Below are 25,541 nucleotides of genomic sequence, written 5' to 3'. Positions count from 1 at the left end.
GGAAATGCTTCCTAACATGATGTAACTCTAAATTTTAAGATTACATTATGTTGTTCTGGACTGTTCCACCCGAGGATTTTTTTCCCTTTATTTATCCTAATAAAGCCTTTGCTCACCTTCAACAATTCAATTAAATCTGGGTTTCCCAAACTTTTCCGGCTGTAGATAACCTGAGTGACCTCCCAAGCGTATCAGGTAACCCCAAACATTCTTATCAGGTCGACAACATGTTTTAGCTCCCTCATACGAATCCACTCCCAAAGCCACCCCCACATCCATGGACTTCCTCACATGAATCTCCTGCCAAAGCCCCCTCCAAAAGCTCCCTTCTCACGAATCCCCTCCCAAAGACACCCCCTCATGAATCTCCCGCCAAAGTCCTCCTCCCATGATTCTCCTCACATAAATCTCCAGTCAAATTCCCCCTTCCCAGGGCACTCTTCACATAGTACTTAGTTTATTTGCCAGGATTTACTTTTTTTTTAATGCATTCTCAGGATGTGGTTGACACTGCCAAGGTAACAATTTCTCTTGGATTACTAACCTCTGCCGCTGCTGTACTTCTTGAACACAGCTCATCAACTGTTGTCACTTTCACCACATTGGCCTCTTTTCCGCTCACTTAGCCGCTTTTACGCCTAACAGCAAAAAAACATCAAATTGGCCAATGCCAATCTCTGCGTATTGGCTACTGGTGGGCTCGCTAGTGAGCCTATCAGAGACCAAAGCTCAGGGATGGCAGGCTCAGTTTGGTCAACTTAATTTTTTGCGTGGGTCTCACTCCCACAACCCAAAGATGTGCAGGCTAGTTGGATTGGCCATGCTAAATTGTCCCTTAATTGGGGAAAGAAATTGTTGGGTACTCTAAATTTATATTTAAAAAAGTAACATCCATAGACTCGACCAGATTTACAGTGTTATTTGCCCCTTCAAACATTGTAACTAGGTTTGTTACTTACAACATACCTGTTACAAATTTATGCTGCTCTGTCTGATCAGTTTAGACTTATTCAAATGCTCGATCATTTTGTCCCTAATAACAAATTCCTGTAACTTCTCCACAACAGTCAAATAGGACCACAATTTCCTTGTTAATTTCCTCCACCTTACTAACATAATTGACTGACATTGACAATTTTCCAATGCAGGGGAACAATTTGTGAATCAAGAGAATTCTGGAAGATCATAATCAGCTAAACATAGAACAGTACAGCACAGAACAGGCCCTTCAGCCCTCGATGTTGTGCCGAGCAATGATCACCCTACTCAAACCCACGTATCCACCCTATACCCGTAACCCAACAACCCCCCCCCCCCTTAACCTTACTTTTTAGGACACTACGGGCAATTTAGCATGGCCAATCCACCTAACCCGCACATCTTTGGACTGTGGGAGGAAACCGGAGCACCCGGAGGAAACCCACGCACACACGGGGAGGACGTGCAGACTCCGCACAGACAGTGACCCAGCCGGGAATCGAACCTGGGACCTGGAGCTGTGAAGCATTTATGCTAACCACCATGCTACCGTGCTGCCCCTAAAGTATTGACAATATCCTCACTAACTTCTTTTAAGATCTTGGGGGCAAACAAAATCTGGCAATTCATCCCCTTTTAGTCTGATTATTTACTTATGTTAAATTTAATGATTTTACTTTTGTAATCCACTGCACAATGTGGAATTGAGCCCAGGAGACGAGTAAGACCCCAGATTTGATACCCAGACAGCACTCAAATAGTTAACTTTGGAACAGGTGGCAAGTGAAGCACCTCCATTGGCTTCTACTTCTTTGCTTTCGGAGAGAAAATAATACCAGGCAGTATTACTATTTGTTATTCGATACTTCTGCATTCTTCTTCTTCTTGGCATCGCTGTCCCGATAAACAATGGGTACACGTCAATGGGGCACTGATGAGTATGGCAGCTCTGGCTCACTCTCTACGGTGTTGTCTCATGTCTTGCCAGCTGTTACCTCTCTTTTCTTTGGCTCTTTTCGCTCCCTCCTTCACTGCTGTTCACCAGCTCTGGTGATTGCTGGCAACTTGATCACAACATTTGTGGCCCCACATCGCAGGACTTCATTGTCACATTTTCAGATATCTTTGAAGCAAAGGGATGGGCAACAAGTGGGTCTGCTGCCGTTGGTTAGCTTGCTACACAGCACATCCTTGGGGATCCTGCCATCTTCCCTGCGGCTCACATGTCCGAACCATCTCAAGTGCCTCTGACACTGGAGATGTCAGCTACCTCAAGGACTCTATGTTGGAGATGCGGTCCTGCCACCTGATGCCGAGGATTGAATGTAGGCAGCGAAGATGGAATATGTTGAGGCATTGTTCTTGGCTGGCATACGTTGTCCAGGCCTCACTGCCGTAAAGTAGGGCACTGAGGACGCAGGCTTAAAATACTTTTGTGTTCCATGTGAGTACACATTTTTCCACACCCTCTTAGTCAGCATCTGCATAGCAGCAGACTACTTTCCAATGCAATGTGCCTGTTGATATCTGCATCTAGAGACAGGTTGCTGGTAACGGTTGAGCTCAAGTAGTTTAACTCTTGGACCACTTCCAAAGTGTGGTCACCCATGTTGATGGAAGGAGCATTTCTAATGTCCTGTCCCATGATGTTCGTTTTGTTGAGACTGATGGTTAAGCCAAATTCGTTACAAGCAGCTGCAAGCCTGTCAAATATTTTCTGCAAACACTCCTCCGTGTGAGATGTTAAAGCAGCATCATCAGCAAAGGGAGTCACCTGATGAGAGCTTTCCATAATTCTGTCTTCACTCTAAGACAGGCAAGGTTGAACAGGTTGATTTGTGTGAAGGAAAGTTCCTTCTTCTGAAGACTTAAATACTTGAGAGAGCAGCAATGAGGAGAACATTACAAACAGTGTGGGTGTGAGGACTCAGCCCTGTTTCACGCCACTCAACATGCAAAGGGGGATGATTTCTGACTTCTGCATTAGTGTGCAGTTATGTGTGTTCAGTGAGGATACATGAGCAGGAATAGACCGTTTGACCTCTCATTCACTAAGAGAATGAATGATCTGTTTGTGGCATTAGGATCATTTTTCTGCCTGCCATCCATAACTCCAGACTCCCCTGAAGATCAAAAATCAAACGCGACTTTGAATACATTCAATGAGTCAGCCTCCTCTATCCTTCAGAGAATTCCAAAGATTAATAACCCTCTGATGGGAAAAATTTCTACACATCTCTGTATTAAATGGAAAACCCCTTACTTCGGAACTGCTGTGTTCTAGGAGATGGCACGTGCCAGGATTTTACGATCTGTGTGCCATAGGGGTGCTTTATAAAATGTCTACTCTCATGCTTACAGCTTCTTGCTTCAGTTTTTAGTTTCTCTTTCTCTGTAACCACCCACAGGCTTGACTGACAGCATGCAGAGAACAGGCAACAGAGAAACATAATCAAGCACCAAATAATCGAACACAGCAGGCACTCTGCCCCCTAGTTCTAGATTTAGGCTGCTTGCCAACAATTATGCCTAGGTTCACTTGGGTGACTGGACAGTAATGGTGCCATACCCGAGGATGAGTTGAGTCTTCAAAGCAATTGGGAGAAGTTTGTGAATGGCATGTTTGAGGTGCTCTGCATGTATCCTTTCAGTGTTTTAAATAAAACTTAATCTGTATTACCTGTATTTTTGTTTTTAAAACCAAAGTACAATCATATTTAATAGAGATACTGAGGGGTATGGACAGGGTAATTGGTGAGAAACTGTTCCCTCTCAAGAGAGCATCAAGAAGCAGAGGGCACAGATTCAAAATATTTGGCAAGGAGTAAAAGTGATGAGAAAGACATTTTTTACTCAGAGGGTGGTTGGATGCTTGAAGAAACTTCCTGAGAAGGTGGTGGAGGCAGATTAGATTGAGGTATTCGAAAGGGAATTGGACTTGTATCTGAAAAGAAGGAATGTGCAACGTTACTGAGATAAGGCAGACCAGTGGGAGCAGGGAGAATGCCCTTTCAGAGAGCCAGTGCAGACCTGATGGGCCAAATGGCCTCCTTCAGCACTGTAAAGATTTTGTGAAGCAAAGGTCTCCTGTCTATGCAAACAAACTAAGAAGTTGACTCTCACTTGTACTGCCTTGCCTGGTTTGGATGATCATTTCCTCGCTAAGAAGCTGAGCAGTGACGCACATTGCATTCTGGACCTCCATCTTGGTTAGAATGGGAGAGTTTTGCCACCCTGATTTACCTCATTTAAATTGAGCCCTGATTACGGAAATGCAAACCAACAAGCTGGGAGAAACCACTGGCATTAATGGTTCAACTGCTCAAAATGATCTGTGCTGCATGAAGAGAATGCAATCCATCACGGGGCAGTGAGAAGAGCACAATAACAAAAGCATTTCTTTAGTGCTTTTATCTTTCTGTTTTATTGCATAAGAATTGGCTTTAATACATCACAAGAATATATTTCATCAAACAGAACTAGAAGGCATTAGCGCCAGGTAGATGGTGGTAAATGAGTTGATCAGGATGTGATGGGCTTTTGTCACCAGAAGATAAATGGTTATTGAATCAACATTGCCACCCCTTCTTGCACTATTCAGGAGAATAGCCGAGAATTTACAACGCTTATCAACCACTGTAATTAAGATACTGTTCATGAAAGCAGGTGATGTTTAACTGTGAAGAAATAAGGGAAAATGGATAAGCACCTGAAAGGAAAAATACATTGCAGCATTGTTGTGAAAAGGTAGGAAAGTGGGACTATATACATTACTCTTGCAGAGAGACAGCATGAGCTCATTGCCCACATAGCCATCAATTCTTTGCTGTAACCATTCCATGATCTTCTGTGTTAATTCCCAGCCCCGCATCTTCACTCACTACCTCATGGTAGTGTTCTAGGCCCAACCATCTTCAGCTCTTTCCCTCCTCCATAATGTCAGAAGTGGGATATTTGATGGTGATTACAGTGCTCAGTACCTTGTGACTTACTGAAGTAGTCGAAGTAGTCTGTATATGCAGCAAGACCTGAACAACATTCGGATTGGGTTGATAAGTGGGAAGTGGTATTCACGTCACACAAGTACAAGGTAATGACCATCTCCAACCAGAAAAAAATCTAATTATCTGCCCTTGATGTTCAACAGTGTTAATATTACAGAATCCCCCCCCAGCAACATCCTGGGGTTACCAATAATTTGAAACTTAATGAGACCAGCCATATAAATACTGTGGCTACAAGAGCACGTCAGAGGCTGAGAATTCTGTAGCAAGTAATTCACCTCTTGACTCTCCAAAGCCTAGCCACTATTTACAACAAACAAATCAGGAGTGTGATGGAATACTCTCCCCGCGCTTGGCTAAATGCTACTCCAACAATACTTGAAGAGCATGACACCATCCAGGACAGAGCAGTCTGCTTGATTAGCACCCCATTCACTGCCTTAAAAATGAACTCCCTCCACTTTGGTACACAGTGACACAGTGTGTACAGTTCTCAAGATGTAGCTCACCAAGGCTCTATCAACAATGCCTTTCGACTCCATGACCTGTGGACAAGGACAGAAGACACCTGCAAGTTCCCTTCCAAGCCGCAAACTATCCTGACTTGGAATTTTATCCCCATTCCTTCACTGTTGCTGGGTCAAAAATCTGGAACTCTCTTCCTAACCACAACAGATGGACAAAAGCAAATCAGAAATTCAACTCATCACCACCTTTCGGAGGATAATTAAGGATTGGTAATAAATACTATCCTAGCCAGTGACAGTCTCAGGAATGAATAATAATATAGAAGATACTTTGGAAATTATTATGTACAAGCCCAAGCCAGTTACCACAATAAAGAGGTGCATAGTAAGTTGAGGTACAGATTGGTGCTAACTTGGCAATTAGATATGAGGAGATGTGAGATAAACTCGGTCTGTTCTCATGGAACAACGGAGGTTGAGAGGCGATGTCTACAAGATTATGGGTGGCATGGAGTGGACAGAATGGTTTGTCAGATGCTCTTTCCCAGGGGAGGACTGTTAAGTACGCGGGGACATAGGTTTAAAGATCATGGGGAAAAGTTTAGAACAGATGTGCGAGGCAAGTTTTTTTACATAGAGGGTGGTAAATATATGGAATGCGCTGCCTGGGGAGGTGGTGGGAGCAGGTACGATAGCGGCATTTAAGTAACGTCTAGTCAAATATATGATGAGGGTGTGAATAGAAGGATACGGACATCGTAAGTGCAGTCGGTTTTACTTTAGGCAGGTTCCATGGTCAGCGCAGGCTTGGAGGGCCGGAGGGCCTGTTCCTGTGCTGTATAGTTCTTTGTCCATTTTGATGCTGCAACAAATGGAGATATTACAATGCCACAGCACATTTTCTACAGCTGAAGTTGAGACATATATTGAAAATGCAGCAATTCTAACTGAGTCACACCCGTGGATCAATGAGAAGTTTCCTTTCAGTTTTCTTGTTTTAATTCAAAATGCAATTATTATACCAAATAAGAAACAATTTGACTTGAAAAAGCAGAGGGCAATGGGCTTCCCAAGTTGTGTTCAAATAACAAGTGCAACATCAAAATTCTAATTGTAGAGGCGTGAGATGTTGGTTTGATCTGCCAGTCTCTCGTCCAAATTCCTTGCAAAAGCCATGCATTCTTAAAGTATCACAGCAAGATTATTTTCTATTCTGCTTTTCATTCTGTCACATTAAATGACATTTTTCCATTGAGCTAATAGGCACAAAGAAGTAAAATTAATATGCTGGGGTTTACAAATTTGGAATCCTCTTTAAGAAGATATGACTGATTTGAATAACACGTCAGTTTTGTCCTTGACACTTTCTCACCTCCTGATGTTAGAGGTTTCCTATTGAGATAAAGGTACACTAACTATTTTTCATGTAGGTACCAAGCTGGTGAATGAAGCCTGGCTATTTGATTTGTCAGAAGCATCGTGCATGTGCACATCTAGCAGGAATTACTGCACTGCTAATGGAAGTCCAAGCTTTGGCAGATTTTTATTGTTGTTTTCTCCATCCATTATACCCCAGAGGACTAAGGCCAGTTGCACTATTCCCCTGCTGCCCAGGCTCTTATCAGCTGCTTCTGCACAGAGCATTTATTGATGTGCATGCTTGTCTGCATTAATCCATACAAAGCAAGGTTATGGGTTTTCTCACTGAGCACACAGCCCCAAGTTGTATAATGAATATAACCCAGATTTCTTGGCAGTATTCTACTCCATTGTTTGAAAGAAAGTTCAGTAAGAAGTCTTACAGTACCAGGTTAAAGTCCAACAGGTTTGTTTCAGATCACTAGCTTTCGGAGCACTGCTCCTTCCTCAGGTGAATGAAGAGATATGTTCCAGAAACATATATATAGACAAATTCAAAGATTCCAGACAATGCTTAGAATGCGAGCATTTGCAGGCAATTAAGTCTTTACAGATCCAGAGATAGGGGTAACCCCAGGTTAAAGAGGTGTGAATGGTCTCAAGCCAGGACAGTTGGTAGGATTTCGCAAGCCCAGGCCAGATGGTGGGGATGAATGTAATGCAACATTTACCCGGAGATCAGAGGCTGAATGACCTTGACTGCTGAAGTGTTCCCCGACTGGAAGGGAACATTACTGACTGGTGATTGTCGTGCGATGTCCATTCATTCGTTGTCGCAGCGTCTGCATGGTCTTGCCAATTTACCACACTTTGGGACATCCGTTCCTGCAACGTATGAGGTAGACAACGTTGGCCGAGTCGCACAAGTATGTACCGCATACCTGGTGGGTGGTGTTCTCACATGTAATGGTTGTATCCATGTCGATGATCTGGCATGTCTTGCAGAGATTGCCATGGCAGGGTTGTGTGGTGTTGTGGTCGCTGTTCTGAAGGCTGGGTAGTTTGCTGCAAACAATGGTTTGTTTGAGGTTGCGTGGTTGTTTGAAGGCAAGTAGTGGGGATGACCTTGGCAAGATGTTCATCTTCATCGATGATGTGTTGAAGGCTGCTTAGAAGATGTTGTAGTTTCTCCGCTCTGGGAAAGTACTGGACGACGAAGGGTACTCTGTCGGTTGTGTCCCATGTTTGTCTTCTGAGGAGGTCGGTGCGGTTTTTTGCTGTGGCGCGTTGGAACTGTCGATCGATGAGTCAAGCGTCATATCCCGTTCGTACAAGGGCATCTTTCAGCGTCTGTAGAGGTCTGTTACGCTCCTCCTTGTCTGAGCAGATCCTGTGTATACAGAGGGCTTGCCCATAGGGGATGGCTTCTTTCATGTGTTTAGGGTGGAAGCTGGAGAAATGGAGCATTGTGAGTTTATCCGTGGGATTGCGGTAAAGCAAAGTCCTGAGGTGACCATCCTTGATGGAGATGAGTGTGTCCAAGAATGCAACTGATTTTGGAGAGTAGTCCATGGTGAGTCTGATGGTGGGATGGAACTTATTGATGTCATCGTGTAGTTATTTCAGTGATTCTTCGCCGTACATCCAAAGGAAAAAGACGTCATCGATGTATCTGGTGTATAACATCGGTTGAAGGTCCTGTGCGGTGAGGAGGTCTTGTTCAAACTTAAGCATGAAGATGTTGGCGTATTGAGGTGCAAATTTGGTCCCCATAGCTGTTCCGTACGTCTGGATGAAGAACTTGTTGTCGAAGGTGAAGACGTTGTGATCCAGCGTGAAGCGGATGAGTTGCAGAATTGCGTCTGGAGATTGGCAGTTGTTGGTGTTGAGTACTGAGGCTGTTGCAGCAATTCCGTCGTCATGGGGGATGCTGGTGTAGAGTGCCGAGATGTCCATTGTGACGAGGAATGTTCCTGATTCAACTGGTCCATGGGCGCTGAGTTTCTGTAGGAAGTCCGTCGTGTCACGACAGGAACTGGGCATACTTTGTACAATGGGTTTCAAGATGCCCTCGATGTAGCTAGAGAGGTTTCACACAGGGGGCTGGATTCTCCCCTACCCGGCGTGACGGAGGGTCCCGGCGTAGGGGTGGCGCCAACCACTCAGGGGTCGGACCTCCCCAAAGGTGGGGAATTCTCCCCACCTTTGGGGGCCAGCCCCACGCCGGAGCGGTTGGCACCAGAAGACTGGCGCAACAAAACGGCGCCCCCGGCAGCGGGGCTGGCCGAAAGGCTTTCGCCGGTCGGCGCATGCGCCGGCAGTGACGTCAGAAAGAGTGCACCCAGGGCACTGGCCTGGAGTCTGAGCGGGGGGCCCCGATCGCGGGCCTGGCCACCGTGGGGTAACCCCCCGGGGTTCGATAGCCCCCCGCCCCCCCCCCCCCCCCCCCAGGACCCCGGGGCCCGCTTGCGCCGCTGATCCCGCCGTTACAGAAGTGGTTCAAACCTTGGCGGCGGGAGAGGCCGGAGAATCACCGCAGGGGCCTCGTCGATCGGAGTGGTGAGTTTCCCACCACCGCCACTTCCCGGGTGGCGGAGAATCTCTGCTAGGGTGGGAGTGGGATTTTTGGCGTCCCCCAGGCGATTCTCCGACCCTGCTGGGGTCGGAGAATTCCGCCCAGGGTCCCATTGCCTGAAACAATAGGATGGCCTTGTGTATTTTCGGGAGGCAGTAGAGATCTCCAATGCGGGGAGTACGTGGGATGAGAGCACATAGGGTGCTCTGAAGGTCTGGATACAAGGTCTTGATCAGTCTGTTGAGTTGGTGGATATGTTCCTTGGTTGGATCTGCAGGTAACTGTCTGTAGTGTTCCTGGTTGTTGAGTTGTTACTTCTATGCAGTAGTCCGTTCTGTTCAGTATGATGTTGGCCCCTCCGTCTTTGCTGGAGTAGAAAGCCTGGCAAACAGAATTTGCTATAAATATTGATGGACTGGTTTGTCCAGGGCTAGTGATTTATGGTGATGAAATATATCAAAATCTATTTTCATTACCTGGAGATGCATGATGTGCTTGTGGTTTGGTGATCATATTCCACAGACCTATCTATTTGGAATTAAAACCACTCGTTCACGGTAACCAAGTAAATAATATTGTATTTTAATTAAAGGATCTTACAGTATTTTGACCAGCATTAGATTTTGTATTCTATCCATTTTCTTTGGTGAAAGCTGTTTTCAGGTAGGTTTAGCTCTCGGCATATTAGATGTATAACTTATACAGTGGAGACATACGTGAAATAAGCAGGCTGCAAAATTATGGAGTACCTGTAGTTAGTAATCTATTGCTTCCTGAGCACGGGTTTGGCTGGTAGAAATCGGAGGAGAGGGTATTACAAAATGAAAGGTCACTAACCAAGCTAAGTAAAGGCCAGCATACTGGGCTTGAAGGCAAAAAAAAAATGGATTTAAAAAGGAAATATAGGATTTCCCTCTGGTTTGAGCAGAGGAATAGTGCACACATGCACAGGTCCAGGAGAAAATATAAAAAATCATTGTAAGCTCTGTGAAGGGTGGGTGGGTGGAGGGCTTTTGAGATAATACACGGTTACCGTCCAAATGAATGAAAACCATGTTACTGACAGTTTGATAGCAGAAATGTAATGACACTGAAGCCTGATATCATTACGCTAATGTAGTTACGTGATTTACTGGACCTTACAGTAGAGGCAATATTGTGGATTTCTCAGAAAGACTGAAAATAAGTTATTATGCAATTCACCGAAAGTGGGAAGATGAACTTTTTATTAATCCATCTCATTTTCCACATCTTACTGCAATCCCATTCCCTGATGTTGCTTGATTCTCACTGTTAAGTTGAGTGATAATGGATTAAATGTAGTTTTATGTCAGTGAACTTGAGTGTGTGCGCGAGACTGAAAAATGAATTATGAAGTCATTAGAATCATGATGATTGGATAAACCTGTGCATCATGCCAATATTTCATAGAATCCCTACAGTGCAGAAGGAGGCTATTCAGCCCATCGAGTCTGCACTGAACCTCTGAAAGAGCTCCCTACCGCGGCCCATTCCCTCCACCCTATCCCATTACCCCACCTCACCTGCATATCTTTGGACACGAAGGCAATTATTTTCATTTTCATTTCATTTCAAGGCCAATCCACCTAACCTGTACATCTTTGGATTGCAATGTATATTCGTTGTGAGAAAATATTCTTCAGGATATTTGTGTTCGATATAATCGTTCCAGAGTATTATGTACAATTGATGGGGCCTGGCTATTTTTCAGTTCTTGCTACATTTGGACATAGACTGCTTCACAGAATACTACAATGCAAAAGAGGCCCTTCGGCCCATCGAGTCTGCACTGATGCATGAAAGGCTCTGACCTCCGCACCTAATCCCACTTGCCAGCAATTAGCCCATAGCCTTGAATGTTATGGCGTGCCAAGTACTCGTTCAGGTACTTTTCAAAGGATGTGAGTCATCCCACCTCTACCACCCTCCCAGACAGTGCATTCCAGACCGTCACCAATCTCTGAATGAAAAGGTTTTTCCTCAAGTCCCCTCTAAACCTCACACCCCTCACTTTGAACTTGTGTCCCCTTGTAACTGACCCTTCAACTGAGGGGAACAGCTGCTTCCTATCCATCCTATCCATGCTCCTCATAATTGTGTATACCTCAATCAGGTCATTCCTCAGTCTTCTCTGCTCCAGAGAAAGCAACCCAAGCCTATCCAACCTCTCTTTATAATTTAAATATTCCATCCCAGACAACATTCTCGTGTATCTTCTCTGTGCCTCCTTCAGCGCAATTACACCCTTCCTATAATGTGGTGACCAGAATTGCACACAACATTCCAGCTGTGGCCTCACCAAAGTTCTATACCTCCCTGCTTTTGTAATCTATGGCCTCATTGATAAAAGTGTCCCATATGCCTTCTTCACCACCCTGTTAACCTGCTTTTCTGCCTTCAGAAATCAATGGACAAACACGCCAAGGTCCCTTTGTTCTTCAGAACTTCCCAGTGTCAGACCTTTCATAGTAGACTTCTTTGTTAAATTACTCCTTCCAAAGTGTGTCATCTCACAATTTTCAAGGTTAAATTTTATCTGTCACTTATCCGCCCTTTTGACCATCCAATATTTTCCTGTAACCCAAGACATTCAACCTCACTGTTAACCAGCCGGCCAACCTTTGTGACATCCGCAACTGATCCTCTCTCCACCCACCCCGCCCAACGTAGTCAGCTATGTCATTTAAATAAATGACAAACAATGGAGAGTCCAGCACAGGTCTCTGTGGTACGCCACTGGTCACTGGTTTCCAGACACTAAAACAGCCGTCTATCACCGTTTGTCTCCAAATGCTAAACCAATTATGAATATACCTTATCAAATCACCCTGAATCCCATGTGCATTTGTATTCTTTATAAGTCTCCCATGCGGGACCTTGTCAAAAGCTTTGCTGAAATCCATGTAAACTACATCAACTGCACTGCCCAAATCGCCACTGGGTTACATACTCAGAAAATTGAATCAAATTTGTTAGGCATGACCTCCTTCTGACAAAGCCATGCTGACTATCCCTGATTAAACCCTGCCTCTCCAAGTGGAGATAGATTATCTCCTTCAGAATCTTCTCCAGTAGTTTTCCAACCACTGATGTGAGACTCAGTGCTCTGTAGTTCCCTGGCTTCTCCCTACAAACTTCCTTAATTCCAGTTGGCAACCCTTTGCACAGACACCAGGCTCTTTCTGTACTCTATCATTTCAGGGGCTGGTTTAGCACAGGGCTAAAGAGCTGGCTTTTAAAGCAGACCAAGGCAGGCCAGCAGTACGGTTCAATTCCCATACCAGCTTCCCCCAACAGACGCCGGAATGTGGTGACTAGAGGCTTTTCACAGTAACTTCATTTGGAGCCTACTTGTGACAATAAGCGATTTTCATTTTTCATTCAATGGTGCCCCTCTACCTTTCAGATGCTCTATTATTTTTGCTCTTGTGCACAGTAAACCCTCACTAATTGGGATTGTTTGGGAGATCACAATTCTTGTAAATTAGCAAGGCGAGCTAATTAAACAAAGTGGCACACAGTAATGTAAGCAACAGATCAATCAGAAAGTCAGGGGTTAATTGACTTGTGTCCATTTGAAAAGACTCTCAGTTAATTTAGTAAAAGTTTGCTGCATTCTCGTACAAATAAAATGTTACGCATATTTCAAAAAGCTATTAATGTGCTTGGGAAGCTAAGCACTGTTTGCTTCTATGTCAAGGTTGGCTCTTCGGCCTTATTCATTAAAAAAAATGGCATGCAATGCAAAGAGTGAATTGGAATTAGTATGATGCATGCAATGGTAGTTTGTGGTGAATTCACAATTTTGTGTTCATGATGTTTCCAAAGTACGAATTTATTACCACAGAGAAAAGAAATTGTGTCTTTTATCTGACATGAAACAATAATGAGAAATATATGTGAAGGAAGTTGACAAGACAAGTGTGATGAAAAGTTCAGAAATCAATTTGAGTTTGTGGATTGCTTGCCAAAATACCACTATTCATGTTATCCTGGATTGAGAATGACTTACAGTTTTCATTGCTGCAAAACCACAAGGACACTAAAGAGGAGACATCAAGCTTTCATATGTGGAGGCTAGATGTTCCTCTTAATTTTTTTCATTGTAACTATTGACCTGCCAACACAGCCACAGTAGCCGCAGTTTTGTAATGAATTTTTCATTGCAATTTTGTTATTGATGATGACAAAAAATGATGAGCTAAGCTCACTACACCTCAAATAAATATCCTTTCAAAATCCCCAGCTGCTATTGATCCACTTATCTGCTACAAACGTCTCAAATTTGGTTAAACCAATTGGAAAAATAGCCAATTTATTGACAGTTTTTGTCACCTGTGGAATGGAACGTTGTGATATTTTTAAAGGATACGAACAAACACACTTCATTGGAAAGGTGTTTACTCTACAGGCTGTTGGGATACACTGCCCATTTTCCTGCCCAAATGACCAAAGGTGTCATCAATGCGTCACATGATCAGACTCTTGAAGTGACCATGTTCTAACTAGGAACAGACATGAATGCACAACTCCCCCCCCCCACCCCAACCCCGCAAGCCCCCCCCCACCTTTACATTACAGTTTCCTGCAATGAATCACAATATAACTTTAACAATCAAAATGTATAATACGAAAAAATAATAATCACAACAACCCACAAGTTAGATGTTTCAGAGGGCGACGATTTCTGTGTGACTGTCGGTGAACATCAGGCGTCAGCTTTTTCATGTTGACTGAAACCTCTGGTGTTTTTGGTTTAGTTTGGACGTCGCCTGTGGTTGTCTCAACCCAAGTCACCGTAGTGTTCGGAGATTGGCTCAGTTTTGAAAAGTCCTCGACTGGGGTACTGTCTTCCACAGCTGTTTCTGGTATTGTCAGGTTCTCAGAAGTGCCTAGGTCTTCAATTGGCACAGTTTGTTGCGGACTCTTGGTTGATCAGCGTGTCTACCCACGCTACATTGTTGGTATAGTTCCTTGCTAGTACTTATTGACCTTTCTGAAAAACATGGGGCGGAATTCTCTAATAATGGGGCTACGACCCCACGCCCGCGAGAAAATGGCCGCAAATCACTCTGTTTTGAAGGGGTCTTGCAGGGCCCTGGAATAGTCCTCGCAGCTCCGGCTGCTGATACGGGGCCCTGCACATACGGCCGCAGGTCCACGCATGCGAGCGACTTCCACACAGCGGGCCGGCCCTGACAATATAGGCCCTACCCAGTTAGCGCGCACCCGCCGACTGTTGGCCCCCGATTGTAAGCCTGACCATCCTGGAGGCACTCGACCCCCCCCCCCCCCCGGTGATGGATCCCCCGCCCCCCCACCAGGGCAGCCGCAGACTGGGTCTACAGCTGCCACTCTGAGTTCCCATTGGGTGGAACTATGTGTGAACCTCGCCAATGGGAACTCGGTCAGTTGTTGGCAGAGAATCACTGTGGGGGCTTCTTTGAATGGCCCCTGACTGGCGGCTCCTCGACCGTGCGCGTGCGACTGCCGCCGATTCTCCAGTCCCCAGAGAATCAGGTGAAGGCGTTGGACCCTCAATCGGGTCTGACGCCCCACTCTCCAACCCCGTGCCTAGCGCGATTTCGACGTGGAGGCTTGGAGAATCCCGCCCATGGCTGGTCTCACGTGGCAAACCCTGACTTTGCTGTTTCCTCTCAGTAATTTCTTTTGTTTTAGGCGGCTTCAGCAAATGCAACCCTGGCGTAACTGACATTTATTTTTATTAGTGTCACAAGTAGGCGTACATTAAAACTGCAATGAAGTTACTGTGAAAATCCCCTAGTCGCTACACTATGGCGCCTGTTTGGGTACACAGAGGGAGAATTCAGAATGTCCAATTCATCTAATAGCACATCTTTCAGGACTTGTGAGAGGAAACCGGAGCATCCGGAGGAAACCCACGCAGACACGGGGAGAACATGCAGATTCCACACAGACAGTGACCCAAGCCGGGAATCAAACCTGGGTCCCTGGCGCTGTGAAGAAATAGTGCTAATCACTGTGCTAATGCTTACCATGACTAAGCACTTTGTTCTATTCCTGAATGTCATCAGTTATTTAGACAAGGATCCTTGCTCATGAGTTACCTTTAATGAATGTTTCATTGTCTGAACAATTCAGGCAGCCCATTGTGGCAGGATGATAAGCAATGCATCGGATGTGTGGGATTTTGTTCTCCTTTAGACAATTTGTGAATTCTTGTGAAATGAACTGTGGCCCATTAATGCTGACAAGTTGTTCAGGGCAACTGAATCTTACAAAAATCTCACATAGTCTTTCTATAGTTCTCTCCAAGGAAGTAGTTTTCATAATGGTGACTTCAGGCCACTTCAAGCGCGTGCCGACCACAATGAAAAACATTTGTTCTTTGAATGGTCCGACTTAATCTACATGAACTCTTTGCCATGGTCCTTCTGCCCATTCCCATAGGTGTCATGGTGCTATTGGTGGCACGTTTGAAACTTTGCACAAGTCAAACACATGCCCACTTTCTACTCAATCTTGCTATCGAACCCTGGCCAGTAAAAATAGCTTCTGGCTATCGCCTTCATCCTTATCATCCCACAATGACCTTCATGAAGTTGTTTTAAGACATATTTCCTTTAAAATAGCGGAATGATGACCCTCATTGCCCAGAAGAGACAGCGAGTCTGTATGGATGGTTCGAGTTTTAGGGTAACAACGGGTGGCATGGTCTCACACTGGTTAGCACTGCTGCCTCAGAGCGCCAGGGACCTGGGTTCAATTCCGACCTCAGGTGACCGTAAGTATGGATTTGTACTTTCTCCCCGTGGCTGTGTGGGTTTCCTCCGGATGCTCCGGTTTCCTTCCACAGTCCAAAAATGTGCAGTTTAGATGGATTGGCCATGCTAAATTGCCCCCAAGTGTTCAAAGGTTAGGTGAAGTTACGTGGATAGGGTGGGGCATTGGGCCTAGGTAGGGTGCCCTTTTTGGTGGATTGGTGCACACGCAATGGGTCAAATTACCTCTTTCTGCACTACATGATCTCTTTGATTCTATGTTATGACTTCAACTCCGGGATTTCTCCCGTGATCTTGCCACAAAGTACAATGTCCACAACTTATGACAGGAGTGGATTATTTCTGATGCGCTTATTAACTTGTTGTGCAGTTACAGGAATATTATTGACTTCTTTTAAATAGAAAATATTACTACTCAAACTATTCATTGACAACTTGTTAGGTAATGCTCATCTCGAGAATCCATCACCATTCCCGTGGAGATTTGATTGCCAATATTTTATCTCGTATGTATGTGTTGACAACAGCAATGTCCACCTCTGCATCCAGCTCACTATTAGAAATGGAATATTGGTGTGTGCTCAAGTATCATTGTCAGTAGTATATGATCCATTCGCAAAATAAATTTCCTTCCATATAAGTATTGATAAAAAAGTTTTATTATGAAATGATGCCTCGAACTTCCTTCTCTATCCATTCATAGTTTATTTTTGCATTGTTCAAGGACCTTCATGCAAACGCTATTGGCTTCTGTTCACCATTGGGCATCATGTGAGAGACCACTGCTCCCACCCCATAAGGTGATGCATTACAAGCCAGTTGCAATGGTAACTACAGATCAAGATGTGACAGGACGTCTGATTTAGTCATGCCTCTTTAGCTTGTATGAAGGCCTACCCACACTGATCCACCCATTTCCGTTTCCTGTTTTGACACAATACATTGTGTAAAGGCTTGAGAATAGCTGCTAGATTAGGGACAAACTTTCTATAATATTTAATAAACCAAATCAGAGTGGATTTATCTGTTGAGGTGCAAGTGCCTTAGCTATGGCTTTTATTTTTTTCTCTTTTAAAAAAAATTTAGAGTGCCCAATTCATTTTTCCCAATTAAGGGGCAATTTAGCATGGCCAATCCACCTACCTTGCACATCTTTGGGTTGTGGGGTCAAAACCCACACAAACACGGGGAGAATGTGCAAACTCCACACGGACAGTGACCCAGTGCCGGGATCGAACTGGGACCTTGGCGCCATGAGATAGCAGTGCTAACCACTGCGCTGCCCTATGGCTTTTACATTTTAAGGCCATTTGTGCAGTCCCATTGCATCTCTGATGTTCCCCAGGTATTCAATGGAAGATTTGAAGGATTCACTCTTCTGGTCTCGAAGTCCGTAATCTTCTAGTCTCTGGAGTGTAGCATCTAAATTTTGCAGATACTCTTGTTCATTCTTTCCAGTAACTAATACTAAGATCCCAGACCAGACCCAACAGAGGCGAGAATATTTGATGGAAACCCCAATATTTTATTTTAATTTTGAAAGACTGTGAGATATGGGGTTTAATTCCCCATTCCTGAGCTAAGTGCTGACGCCAACGGAGCATGTGTGGACTTTCACGAATTCTGGTACTGGTGAGGGGCCAACACCAGCGCTGACAGAAACTCCTATGGACCGCACCGACACCACAGCCCACCCCCTGGCCACCTGCTGCCCACCTCCCACCCCTAGCTGGCCAGTGGCTCAGATCCCCGCTGAGTGTGGTGGCGCTGGACATAGTCCGCAGCTGGCACTCTGGGGTCCCGCACGGTTGGGACCACATGCTGCCGAAGTCATCACCGGCGCATGCGCGCTGGTGGATTCTCTTCCGCCTCCGCCATGGTGGAGGCTGTGGCGGTGGCGGAAGAAAAAGAGTGCCCCCACAGCACTGGCCCACCCGCCGATCGGTGGGTGGGATCCCGATCGCGGGCCTGGCCACTGTGGGGGCATCCCCCGGGTCCGATCGTCCCGCGCCCCCCCAGGACCTCGGGGGCCCGCTCGCGCCACCGCCACCAGAGGTGGTTCAAACCACGGCGGCGGGAGAGGCCTCCCAGCGGCGGGACTTTGGCCCATCGTGGGCCGGAGAATCGCCACAGGGGGCTCGCCGATCGGCGGGTGGTGTTTCCTGCCCCCCCGCCAATTCCCGGGTGGTGGAGAATTTCTGCCACAGCGGGGCGGGGGTCAGAGAATTCCGCCCCTGGTGTTGGGCATGCGGGCAATGTGGCCAGCCCATCGCAGTTGGTCGAGCGTGACCCATGGCCTGGGAGAGGACGCTCACATTGGTACCCCTATCCTGCTAGTGGATTTACAGGATTTTGGGGAGGCAGCATTGGTGATATCTCTCCAAGAATGTGAGTTGTCTGCTGTGCATTGAGATGGCGGGGCCCTCATGAATAACATCAGCAGGTATGGAAATTGAACCTGCGATATTGGCCTCACTCTGCATCACAAACCAGCTGTAGCCAACTGATTTAAACCAGCCCTCAGGCAGAGGGTACTACCGTACACACACTACCAGATAAATAGTGACTTTAAAATCACCACATATGTTTACCAAACCATCTTCCTTATTTGCAGGTATTATCTGCGTAGCCAATCACTTGGGTTCGAGGGCCCCGTCTTGATCAGCCTCTTTAATTCTGCCTCAACCTTGGGCATGATGGTATACGGATTTAACCTATAAGCATCTTTCTTGGCTTTCATCCTTAATTTGGAGCTCAGTTGAGATCACTTTTATGCTTCCCAGCTCTCCATTAATGACAATTGCATGTATCTTTAAAATCTCTGGTAGCCCTGCTTTGGATTCCAACATGTGATTCACCTCGGCCAGTTTAGCTTGATTCTCTCCAGCTTGGTCCGCCCCATTGGGACTGGATAGTTACGTTTAACGATGCACAGGGACATGTTTGTCCATTTAGCTGCAAATTTTCATCAACGTGGCCCCTCAAAGGAATCACTTCCCGAGTATAGGTTTTTAGTATTATGTGTGAGGGTTTTAAGGCGATATTTGTAGTTTGTCTTGTTAAACAGTTTCTGGTACCAATGAAACTGCTACTCTAGAGTCCACCTCCATTTTAAGTGGTTGTCCATCAGTAAAAGACTGATCCAGAAAGGTTTGTTGCATTCGCAAAGACCAGTACATTCAATGACAATTTGTTATCTATCTGTGACTCTGTCCCTTTCTTGCGCCCTTTTTGTATCATTTCGATCTTAGTGATTTGTGGTACTACCTTTGAATAACAGCTAATCAGTCAATTTCTGACATAGATATCAGGAAAAGGTAGAAGCTGATGTGTAAATTTTCGAACAGTTCACAAACAGTTGAAAACAGTCATGCTCATGTGAAAGACTGGGCAGTTAGGTCAAGCGAAGTAGAGTTCGTGGTCTTCAACATATTTGCATAAAATTCAATTTGATAGAAAACTTCCAAACTTCCAATGTTGTGGCCAACATTTAGTATTCAACTGAGATGAATTAGTCATTCTCTCATCATTATTTATTGGTCCTCGTGTGCAAATTGGTTGTTTCATTTGATTACATTTGCAAATATAATGAATTAGTTCAAACAGCAACAACAACTTTGTGCATCTAAAGTAATGACTTGGCTCAAGGGACTTCACAGAAGCATTATTAGATAAAGAATGACACCAAGCTCTATAAGGAGTTATTATGTTAGATGACCAAAAGCTTGGTCAAAGAGAAATACTAGAGTGTCAAGGAGAAAAGTGTGGTAGAGAGGTGGAGACTGTAGGGACTGGTACATTTAGGGTTCATGTGGGACTGAGCACTGCACAACCAACACAGTGATGTGAAGCGACACATGCCCCAAAAACAGGGTGAGTCAAGGTCTGGACAGAAATGAGTAAAAAGACCTAGGATGGAGTCAGTTCCATATGTACCATCTATTGTGTATATGTATATAGTTCTGAGTTGTTAACAAAGGAACTTGCTGTTAATATACTCAAGACTACAAAGCCTACCTCATAGTGTGTGAAGCAGGATCCTTCACAGTGTCAGGCTCCGGAACAAGAATGCAGAACACGGAAGAGAAAGGACACCTTCAACAGATTCTGGACTCAGTCAACCTCCCACCTGAAGCTACAGAATTTCACCAGGTAACTCATCAGAAAGAAAAAGCTCCAGGGAGAGAGAAGAGCCTGGAAATAAAAAGGTGGAAGCTTCACTCCAGCATTAGACTCCATTGAATCTCCCTTGGAGGCCTACGGTCAGCAAACACAGTTCACGGCCTGCAAGGGTGAGGAAACATTTTTCAAATTCCAGGCCAACCAGTCCCGAGAAACCCCTTTTCGTTCATACAGCTGAAAGCGCTGTTTGAATGAAACACATTGCTGGTTCTGATTCCTGACTGGAGTCTCAATCGGTGGATCCCGAGTTTAGCAAAGAAAAAAAAAAGTTTTGTCTGCTTCTGGTACCTTGCAACTGCCCAAGTTCCTAAATAGTAAGTGTATGATTCTTTTCTATATGTTCTGACTTGCAATACAGATGATTAAATTAAGTCAGCAAACAACCAATCTAAGCAGCCATTGCGGACCCTTATTCTTCAGGTACAAGCACATGTCTGCCATTTTGGAAAGCCCACCAAATACTGACAAGTTAAGAAGGTTTCCTTGTTCAACAGTGAATGGCAGTGCCATCTTGGAAGCCTGTAATCTCTTAAAGCTGTATACACACTTTTAAAAATCTCCAAACTGGTTTGCAATTCCTCACTTTCAACTCCACTGGGTTTCAACCATAACCCAGTCAAGCACAGAATTGAAGTATTTGGGGGAAAAGATTTTTAAGGTACAGCATTGCTTAATTGTTGAATACAAAATCAGAAGCAGAACAAATCAATTCAATTCTTTACCCAATTGGGACAATTGCACAACACGTTATCGATGAGTCATCTGCCAAATTTGATGATGTTTTAAAATTCTTTAACACTTATTTTAACCTGAGAAGGCAGCATGGTCACACAAGTGGTTAGCACTGTGGCTTCACAGCGCCAGGGCCCCAGGTTCGATTCCCCGCTGGGTCACTGTCTGTGCGGAGTCTGCACGTTTTCCTCGTGTCTGCATGGGTTTCCTCCGGGTGCTCCGATTTCCTGCCACAGTCCAAAGACGTGCAGGTTAGGTGGATTGGCCATGCTAAATTGCCCTTAGTGTCCAAAAAGGTTAGGAGGGGTTATTGGGTTATGGGGATAGGGTGGAAGTGAGGGCTTAAGTGGGTCGGTGCAGACTCGATGGGCCGAATGGCCTCCTTCTGCACTGTATGTTCTGTGTTCTATGTTCTATGGAATAAAATATTAGAGAGGGCAAATTTGAAAAGCGAGTCCAATTGTCCGAGAACTTGCAAATTCCTTCATAACCGATCTCGCCAGGTGGCAGAGGGATGTTGGTATGGTGACTTAAAATCTGAGCTCATCCAAGACAGAATTATGGTGCGTGTTTCAGACGATTCACACTTCCATAAGCTAAAGTTGATCTTAGCCTAGACAAGGCAATCCAGCTAGTTAGACTGTCTGAGATAAGTAAACAACATAGGACCATCGTAAGGGGACAGAACACCTCTTTGGAGAGAAACCAACCCTCAGTCCACCACATCGGGTAGGAGGAATTCAAGTTCCTTCCAAGTAAAAAAAAACATGTGCCAGTGCTACAAAGTGAAGCGCCCTCAAAGGAAAGTCCTGCAAGCATTGCCAAATACTGCCACTGAAACAGGCAGGGACACTTCAGTAAACCACTTCAGTAAAAGTGCAATTCAAAACCCTAGCACTATACAAACATCCCAATGGGAATTCATGAGATCAAGGCTAGCAATCCTGAAGACCTCCAGCCAAGCTTCTTGGCTGACATCCAAGAATGTGTCTCGTAATTGTGGAGTTCTGACATCCCGCTAAATGGTCCTGCTAAGCAGCCCGGTGGCACAATGTTAGTACTGCTGCCTCAGCAGCAGGGACCGAGTTTCAATTCCAGCCTTGGGTGACTGTGTGGAGTTTGCAAATTCTCCCCGTGTCTGTGTAGGTTTCCTCGAGGTGGTCCAGTTTCTTCCCATAGTCTAAAGATGTGCAAGCTAGGTGGGGTTATAGGATTACAGCGAGAGGGTAGGGTGCTCTTTCGAGTGTTACTCGATGGGCTGAATGGCCTCCTTCTGTACTATAGGGATTCTATGGGTTTTAGAAATGTTTTCGTTAGATTCCGGTTTGACTGCTAAATGAGGAACCATGATTCCAAGGCCTTTGGTCAAACAATAGACACTACTTTACAGACAGGGGAGTCCCATTCCCAGTCATTGACATGATCCTCGAACCACTGAGGTGTGGCAACAGATCTTTGAGCTGAAGTACATTGTCTGGAATCAGTCTTTCTCTTTTCTGAGTAATGATACTTATGTGGCCCTAGATCTCATCAAGTTGGTATAAGGTGTCAAGGCTGCCACAGTCATTAATCAACCAGACTAGCACGGTCTTGTGTCCTCAAAGAATATTCAGACTCCACTTCTAATCTCTCCTTTTTTTGGAGAAGGTTTTTCCATCATCACTCCAGGTCCCAGAAAGTCCCAAATGGTCAGACCAATTTACCACAAATGAGATTATCATAGCACCTTCGGTGGAAATAATACCAGAGAAGGATCGATAGTAACAATCAGCAATCTTTATTATTGTCACAAGTTGGCTTACATTAATACTGCAATAAAGTTCCTGTGAAAAAACCCTCGTCGCCACACTCCGGCATTTGTTAGGGTACACGGGGTGGGAGAATTCAGAATGTCCAATTCACCTAACAAGCATGTCTTTTGGGACTTTTGGGAGGAAACAGGAGCACCCCAAAGAAACCCAAGCAGACACGGGGAGAACGTGCAGACTCTGCACAGACAGTGACCCAAACCGGGAATAGAACATGGGACCCTGGCGCTGTAAAGCAACAGTACTCACCACTGTGCTATCATGCCGCCCCACGTAGGAGAGTCTTTCTTTCCCACTCTGATGATGGCATAGTTGGCAGACACACCAATCACTGTGCACACATGGCAACGTCCAGTTAGTGTGTCAGAACCACTAAGGGAGGCTGGAACGTGCGAGCAATCCAACACCATCAACAACAAGGGTCAGCATGCTGCTCAGTCACCTTCCTGCCACAGAAATATCCTGCCTCGGTCTCGGAAAAATTCCTCAACATGAATGTTTAAATATACTCACTGCATAATAATGCAGGAATGGCCAGATAATATGGGGAAGCAGCAGGAGCTGAATTTTAATGCCTTCAAAGGCTGGGGCGAGTTGCTGATGAAAAGTACCTCCAATGCTATCGGAGCTACCTGTTGATTGAACTGAGACGTTTCTGGTTGACATCATGACCAGTACAGACTTGGAGGGCCGAAGTGCCTGTTCCTGTGCTGTGCTGTTCTTTGTTCTTTGACAAGGGCATGTAGCACATATTCAGTGCAGTTTACACTGTAATCTTTCTTATTGGAAACTCTTCATAAGTCGCAAATTGCAACTGCTGCCAAATTAAAGCGAGATCCTGAGACTGTCACTTCAGTTTTATTCTCTGGGACTGATGCCGTTGTCCATGGAGAGGCCATGCAGGTGAAGCAGTTCACTCTAAAATCACTCAAACAAAAGCCCATTAGTTCGTAAAGTGACTGGTGCCAGAATGTGGTGAAGCTTTGATCATATTGTCATTGAAGGAGAACTGCGAGCCCTCACATTTTTCTGGTGTGACAAGGAAAAGATTTTAAAATGTGCATTCCACTTGCAGAACACTTTAATTGTAGCAATTGAATTAGACCATTATCAAGACAAAAGATGACATTGTCTGAAATTGAATGTGGATTTTTTTGGGAGCAAACTGGATTTTGGAGATAAATGGCAGGAAAGAATAAGGGATGATAATAAAGATGGCAATTTTCTGGTTCAGCTCAATAGAAAATTCAGATCTACCAAAGCTTAATTTAGAAACATGTATTTAAATGTTCCTCAAAGAATATCACATTTTAGATGTATTGCTTTATAATGTTACTCGTGGGTTGTAACTTCCTCAGATATGAGCTCGTTAAACTGTCTTAACGTCACTTGATTCAGTAGACTTAAAGGTCATACTTAAATCAATTAGTTGCTTTTAATCTATGCAGCTATTTTTAAAGAAGTGTAGACAGTAGCTGTAGATAGGCTATTAGGGCAGAGAACAATGCTTTCCCCTCCACACAACCATGTAAAGGAATGTACATGGCAATGAGGAGTAAGAAAATACTCACCTCTCTTTCCTCATCTGCTGAGGTCAATTGTAGTGTTGCAACTACTGTCCCAACACTTTTGGGATGAACTTTTAGACTTGGCCGATATATAGCGATTTAAGAAACACTGTTAAAAAGAGCAGGTTTTAACATTTAAAAAGAAAGTCAGATGGACCCTCATTTATGTTCCAAACCTTAACTGTTGCCACTGAGTCAGCTGAAGGCAGTAATTCAATTTTAGAGTTTGGTGGACTATAAAGAGCTGGAACTTGGCTGTCACGGTTCATGATAGCATCTGAAGTAGATGGGATTACTGCCTTATAATTCACTTTAAGTTATCCATTACCACCATTACATTTCTCATACCCGTATGGCATTAAGTAGCTTATATTATCAGGGTGCTTCTTCAGCAATGGAGGTGTTCAGGTTTACTCTGACCAGCATTAGTTCAGTTTGCTCATCTTCAAAAGAATTCTGCTAATCTTTTTAGGTCAGTTGTTCAAAATTTAATTGGCATTCAAAAACTGGAAAGAGGCAGGTTCTTTGACAAGTAGCATTATTCATCATGACCACTTAAATGGAATGATAACACAAATTAATGACACCGTTTTATTTACTCTAAGCAATCTAATTCCTAACCCAGATAAGTAACTTGAGTAAAGAAAAAGCTATTCTAATTCTCTGTAATATGTGGTCACTACAGTGATTAAAAAGGGAGACTTTTTTTTTATCGTATTAGCATTCTGCCTTGACAGTAAACTTCAGTGCTTTATGCTTCATCTCACAAGGGGGCAACAGGAATTATGGGTGAAGTTGCAAGCAATCAGTAGAAGAAATAATGATTGCTATGGGTCTCTCAACATTGAGCCAGATCTCATCCGCTGTATCATTTAGTAAATGTTATTATTATTTTTATGCAGCGCTGAAATTATTTGAGGTTTTGCAGGCGTATTTTATTATGTATGTATTGGATCAGTATGGCAGGCGCGAGATTTCATTTATTTTGTGGGATGCAATTTGAAAGTATATTCCCCAGCAGACCACATCTCGTTCAATGTATCATTCTTTAACTATGCCCCAGCAGTGCTCGTGGAAGTCATT

At 44.5% G+C, this 25,541-nt stretch overlaps 1 protein-coding gene across 1 annotated transcript in view; it reads left to right on the top strand.

Moving 5' to 3' along the window:
- clstn2a (calsyntenin 2a) overlaps positions 1-25,541 on the top strand; it is a 757,260-nt gene that overhangs the window by 318,527 nt on the left and 413,192 nt on the right. The gene's annotated exons all lie outside the window — the stretch shown is intronic.

Source organism: Scyliorhinus canicula, chromosome 13, assembly GCF_902713615.1.
Source record: "Scyliorhinus canicula chromosome 13, sScyCan1.1, whole genome shotgun sequence".
NCBI lineage: Eukaryota > Metazoa > Chordata > Chondrichthyes > Carcharhiniformes > Scyliorhinidae > Scyliorhinus > Scyliorhinus canicula.
Note: the sequence above shows the minus strand (reverse complement) of the source record. Positions and strands in the feature narration are given on the sequence as shown.